Source organism: Strix aluco, chromosome 13 (genome assembly GCF_031877795.1).
Source record: "Strix aluco isolate bStrAlu1 chromosome 13, bStrAlu1.hap1, whole genome shotgun sequence".
In the NCBI taxonomy this organism is placed as follows: domain Eukaryota; kingdom Metazoa; phylum Chordata; class Aves; order Strigiformes; family Strigidae; genus Strix; species Strix aluco.
In genome coordinates, this window is record NC_133943.1 from 8,067,730 (window position 1) to 8,073,729 (window position 6,000).

General features: G+C 56.0%; 1 long non-coding RNA gene across 1 annotated transcript; it reads right to left on the reverse strand.

Moving 5' to 3' along the window:
* Window positions 1–491: 491 nt before the first annotated feature.
* LOC141929464 (uncharacterized) lies at window positions 492–2,731 on the reverse strand. Its single transcript, XR_012625030.1, has 2 exons — window positions 2,653–2,731; window positions 492–972 (listed from the first exon to the last, which is right to left on the reverse strand). It is a non-coding gene; the product is annotated as an uncharacterized LOC141929464 (long non-coding RNA).
* Window positions 2,732–6,000: the final 3,269 nt, after the last annotated feature.

Below are 6,000 nucleotides of genomic sequence, written 5' to 3' on the forward strand. Positions count from 1 at the left end.
TGGTGGGGCTGGGTCCCCACGCACACGTGTGTGGCACAAACACAGGCTGCACACCGACGTGCGCTGCCCGCCTGCACGGCACGCACCGAGTTGGGCACACACACACCACACGCACACACGTGTGCGGTTCCACCGCGCACACATGCTGCTCACGGAGATACGCTGGACGTGTTGCCTACACGTGCCACAAACGTAGAGGTGCTGCATACGCTGCACACCTGGCTGTGCTGCGCACACACTTCCCGCAGGTACGTTACACACATGCACTTAACTGCACCCATATATATCACACACGGACACCAGCAGCACAGATACACTACACACACACACAAGGCCACCATATATCTATTACGTACACACACGTGTTGCACACACATGCTGTGTAGGCACACACACGTTGCACGCGTGGCATATAAACACACACATTTATGCTGCACATCCGTGCACAGACACTGCACACACATACATAAATATATAAAAATTATACTATCCACACACGTAAACATATTTACAATAGGGCAGCGGGAACCTGCCCTGTGTTTCCCCATTCCAACCTGGCCACAAAAGGGCTGGGGGGTCCCCTTGGGGCTGGGAGCTTGTACTTCACCGCAGCCCCAAACCCAAGCCCGGCATGGGACCCTGCAGTGGGCAGCACATCCCGCTCGCCTCTGCACCCATGGGAGACAGATCGCTGGGGCGACGGCTCCCGGACCCTGCGCTTCACCCCCAGCCTGGCCGGGTGATGCTGGGGCCAACCCCTGCTCTTGCTCCAGTTACTCCCAGTGAGGACAGGCAGGGCACGGCGGTGGCGATCACAGCACGGCGGGGCAGGAAGGGGCTTTGGGCCCAAGGTATGTTAGCGATTAACGGCGCTTTCCAGCGATTCATCTTGCAGCGGAGGGTGGAAACGTTGGAGGGTTGTTTGCAGGCGCTTGTATTAATCATCCGGGCTAACACACCATTAACGTCCTCCTGCATTTTAAAGATGACAAATTTTATTTGACTTCTCTCAATCACGGTTCCCGGGCGGATTCGGGAGCCACTTAAATGCCTCGGATTTTCCATCGTTAGTTGTTACAAGGCGAGTTGCAAAGGCAGGAGGCCGGGGGGGCCGGGGCAGGGTGCAAGCGGGTCTCTGGTTCTGCTGGGCCCCGGCGGCCAGGGCGGGGGGGTGCGGCTGTACCAGATCTGCCCAGCTTTGCTCCCCCCGCTTTGTTCTTAGCTGCTGCAAAGCCCCCCCTTCCCCACCCCCTTTAAACAAGCGCCCTGCAAACATTTGCTAGTGATTACTCTCCCGTTTTAGAATCAGGCCTTGGGTAGGGCATCGTGTCCCCGATTTCCTCCAAAACACCCGTGGCTGGGTGGGATCCCTGAGCCTGGCTCGGAGCTGGCGGGGGGCAGTGCCCGCCTGGGAGAGGTTCAGGGGTCCCACTTCATGCCTCACCGCCCGACCATCACCTTCAGTGTGCCCTGCTCCCTCTTACAAACCAGCCAGGCTCCTTGCTGAGCCTCTCCCCAACCCTGTAAAAGCCCTGATCCAGCAAACCATGAGGCTGGGGTCTGTGCCACCCAACCCCATCCCTGGAAAACACCCTCCCCCCAAAAAAACCCTTCCATCCTCATACCCCTGCACTGCACAGTCACATCCAGCTCAGAGCCGTTGCTTCGAATCATGCACCAGAGCCACCTCCAGCCTCCGGCCACCGAGCCAGGTAAGCCCAGCCCAAGACCGGGCGTTATCTTGCTTTATCCCCCCCCCGCCGGAGGTCCCTGGACCCTGCGCAGTTTGGAAGTGCTCAGCTGAGCAAATAGTGGGACCAATGGGTTGATTTTCCTTTGGAAAATCGTTCTAATCTTTCGTGTTTTAATAAAATAATAAAACCGGAGCCCTTTTCACGCCGACACCTTCTAAATCAAACCAGACTGCCTTTGTCATGGCGTCCAAATTTAGCACTTCTCAAACTTTTGGTGAGTTTCTTTAATTTCACATCTCCCCGCTCATGCGGGGGGGAAAACACCGAGCGGTTTGGATTAGGTGATTTATGGCTGGCATGGCGGGAGGAACCTCGTTTCTCTCCACCTGTTTTCCTTCAAATCCTTCCCAGAGAAAGATTCCCTGCCCTCATGGCCGGGCGATGGCGAGGGGGTCCGGTGCTGCATGCCGGGGGGTGACGTTATCCTGGATCTCCGCAGCCCCCCAGCACCCCAAACCCAGCAGGAGCCACCTATCCCCTGCCCTGGGATGGGGGGCTGCGGCTTTGGCCCCAGCCCCTCGGCCACCTCCTTATCAGCACCCAGTGAGCGGCAGCCCGGGGTGTCCTGTGACTTTGACGCCAGCTCTGCTCCCCCCCTCCGGCTCCCTTATCTAAATAGGAGCGTAAATCAGGGCCTTGGCAGATGCCCTGGCAGGACAGGGACTCCATAAAAAGGGGCTCTGCTCCAGCTCTGTTTACATTGCAGCCCCGTAAAATATTCCCCTTGTCTTCCCTGCTAGCGGTTCCCTGCAGCATCCCGGCACCCTCCTGCTCCTGCATCCCCCCCCCCCCCGCCCCGCCCCAGGCTCTGCTGTAGCTCCAGGGTGAAGCTGGGAAGTTCCCATCCCCCCATGCAGCCCCCCCGCTGTCCCCCCCATCAGGTTGTGTCCCGGGGTACCTCCTCACCCAGCCGCTGCCTTCGATCCCTGCCTCCAACAGCCTCCGCAGGCGTAGAGGGGGCTGAGCCAGCTCCCCCGGGCAGCTGGGTTGTGTCTAAAGGTGCCCCTGGGTATTTATAGCACTTGCTAGAAATAATGCAATAATAATCACTCAGCACCTTCCTAACAGTTCTGCTCCTGGAGGCCTGGGGGGAACGGTTGCAAAACGCCTTGGGAAACTGAGGCACGAGCAGAGTCTGCTTCAAGGAGCAGTGCATGGGGCTGGCTGTGTGTGTGTTGCTGCTCTGGGGGGATTATTTTCCTCCCAGTGATGTGAGGAGGGAGAGAACCTGCAGAAGTCAGTTTGATTGGCAACGAATGCAGCCCCGGTGTCACGGCCAAGGTTGGGCTGTGAGCACCATGGCTGCGAAAGCCCACTCAGGGTATCCTTCCTCCCCGGGAGGGTTTGCCACGTGTGTCTTGCTGCGCCAGCACAGGTCTTTTAGTGGCGGGGGGAGAGCACTGGGACATGGGGGGGGCTCACACGTGCCAATGCACTCCAGCACCCACACACTGCCTGAGTCCCCCAAACTACATCACCAGGCCGCTTGTTCCTACAACAGCATCACACAAGCAATCCCAAGTGGGGTTCAGGCTGTCAGAGCCCCACCAAAGGAGCAGGAGGAATTGGGGGTGAACTGGGTGCCCACAGTGGCTGGGCTGTGCTGTCCTGTTCCTAGCAGCAATCCACGGCATCTTCTCTGTACACACACCTCCCGCGCCGCCCCTCCGGCGACATAAAGGATGATTGCAACCATTGCCTCTCAAGAAATACAATCTATTTATGGCCAAGCAGCCACTGCCCTGTCTGGATAAATCAAAAGGAAAACAAAGCTTTATGGAAAAAAGATTATTAAATTTTCCATGTGCTCCTGAAGGGATGCGCCAGGCACTCGCTGTTTATTTTTTGTCCTCTCTCCTCGCTCGTACTGTAAATGACATTGTGTTTACAAAAGTTTTTATGTCATCAGAGCGAAGTCACAGCTCAGCTTCCTCTCCTGTGTATTTTATGTAGATGGATGTGTCTGCGAGGAACATTCAAACTAAACAGAGCGCTGGTTTATAGGAAAATGTATTTATTTGAAAAATCGTAACTCACAATTTCGGCAAAACTGGGCTCCACATTTATTGCCGCTAATGGGGTGTGGCGGCCATAAATTAACCTGGAAAATTGCTGCGGCCGTATCAACAACGGCTCATTGTGCTGACGGAGCAGAGCGGAGCAGCCGCTCCCCAAAGACGGCTCATGTCAATTTGCAATTAGGTTTGGATGCAAACAATAGGCAAAGGGAAGGTACCGGCAGCCTCGCCGCTGGAACCAGCCCCAAAATCATTACTCCAAGCTGGCGTGGGTGCCCCGAGTCTTACTTAAAATGGTGCCGTTCCCCCGTCTGATTGCCATGGAAATCAGTGGAAGGAGGGTCTACCTGCCATAAAGGGAATTTCTGCTTATATTACATTACTCGTCATGGACACACAATTGGAGATAATGGGAAAAATGAGTCCGTGAGCTCTGGGCAGCAGCCCAGGTGACCCATGTGCATGGAGAGCTGGTACAGTTGCTGCCCAGTTGACCTTTCTTAATCCAGAAGAAGTTTTTGCACTGAAGCAGGAGTGAAGCTTCTGCCCTAAAGCCTCTTCTTTCCTCACTCAAATTCCCTGCTGAGACCAGCACTGACCCCCAAAGCCCTGGGGCTGGGTGCTGACCCTGGGGCAGGAGGTGCCACCATCATTCCCCTGTCCCCGATCCCCTGGCTTGGGGCAGGGTTTGGGTGCTGACCCGTGGTGGCACATCTCTGCTTGTGGGGAGAAGCGGAGAATAGCTCCCGGCTGATGCAGGTCCCTGACGAAAACCAGCGCCTTCCCCTCCTCCGTCCACTTTCCACTCCTGAAGCAAATTTACAAGGGCTCTAAAATGTCCCGCTCCAGGGCATCAGCCAACTGCTAATGGCTGGGGATTGGGAAAGACATTTCCTCCGCGCGAGAAGGATTGCATAAGCGCTTATTAAGGCAGCTCCTGGCGTCTTCGTCTAAAGCATCTGGTTTGGGGCATGGCTGGAGACAAACTGCTGGATCTGGATGGGGTAGAGCTGGGCTCACTGCTTCCAACTTTCCCTCCTCCGGACGTGGGTGCAGGTTCAGGTCATTTTGTATGTGTCGGTGGGGAAAAGGGAGGTGGGTCATGACGTGAGATACGTCTTCCCCCCCCTCACTCTGCTCTCCATCTTGTCCTGCTGGTGTCACCGTGGGGACTCACCTTCACACCTTTTGCTTCATTGGCTCTTGCTCTGCAATGCTTGGCAGGAGGAGGCATGGTTTGAGCTGGGGGCCCTTCCCACTCCGGGTACTCCGGCTACCACAATGCCCCATGTGCACGAGGGATTTCCCCGGTGCCTGGTCATGCTACCAACCCACCTTCCTTGAAAGAAGGGCTTCCCTCCTGTCCCACTGGCACTGCCTGGCACAGGGACTGACCCTCCTTGGTTGTTGGGCTCCTCCTACCCCACACTGTATTTGCCTGACATTGCAGGTAATTGGCTTTGCATGGGGGAAAGCTGGTGACAGTGGCCCAGGCCACCAAACTAGATTGGGATGCTCTAACAGCGCTCTGCTGTGACGCAGGCTCAGAACCGTGTGCTGGCACCAGGGAGCGGCCAAAGCCGGGGAGCAGCATCCTGCCCACATTTCACAGAATCACAGAATCATTCAGACTGGAAAAGACCCTTGGGATCATCGAGTCCAACCATCAGCCCTACTCTACAAAGTTCTCCCCTACACCACATCCCCCAACAGCTCATCCAAACGACCCTTAAACACACCCAGGGATGGTGACTCCACCACCTCCCTGGGCAGCCTATTCCACTGTCTGACCACTCTTTCTGTGAAAAATTCTTTCCTAATGTCCAGTCTAAACCTCCCCTGTCCCAGGGTCCATACTTCCCACCCTCCTCTCCATGTGGATCTGCCTGGGGTTTTGAATTCATTTTTTGTCTATAAGTTTTTCAGGGCAATTCCAGTTCTCAGCGCACAGTGCCTCGTGCTGGGTCCAGCTATGCCTTGCCAGGGTAGGAGGATAAGGACAATTAGTGGTGCCTTATTATCCTGGTTATCCTCAGCTCTCCCAAAATCCCAGGGCTTCTCCCTCCCTGGGTGCAGGAGTTACTACTCCACTCCCAGGGGAGCAGAGGGGCCGGTTTTCCCCCGGTTTCCCCCGCTGCATCCCGAGAGGTCCGTGCAGCCACTGGGCCGGCCATCAGGTTACAGCAAGGGTTACAAGATGGCTTTTTCAAAGTTGGGTTCGTTTTCTG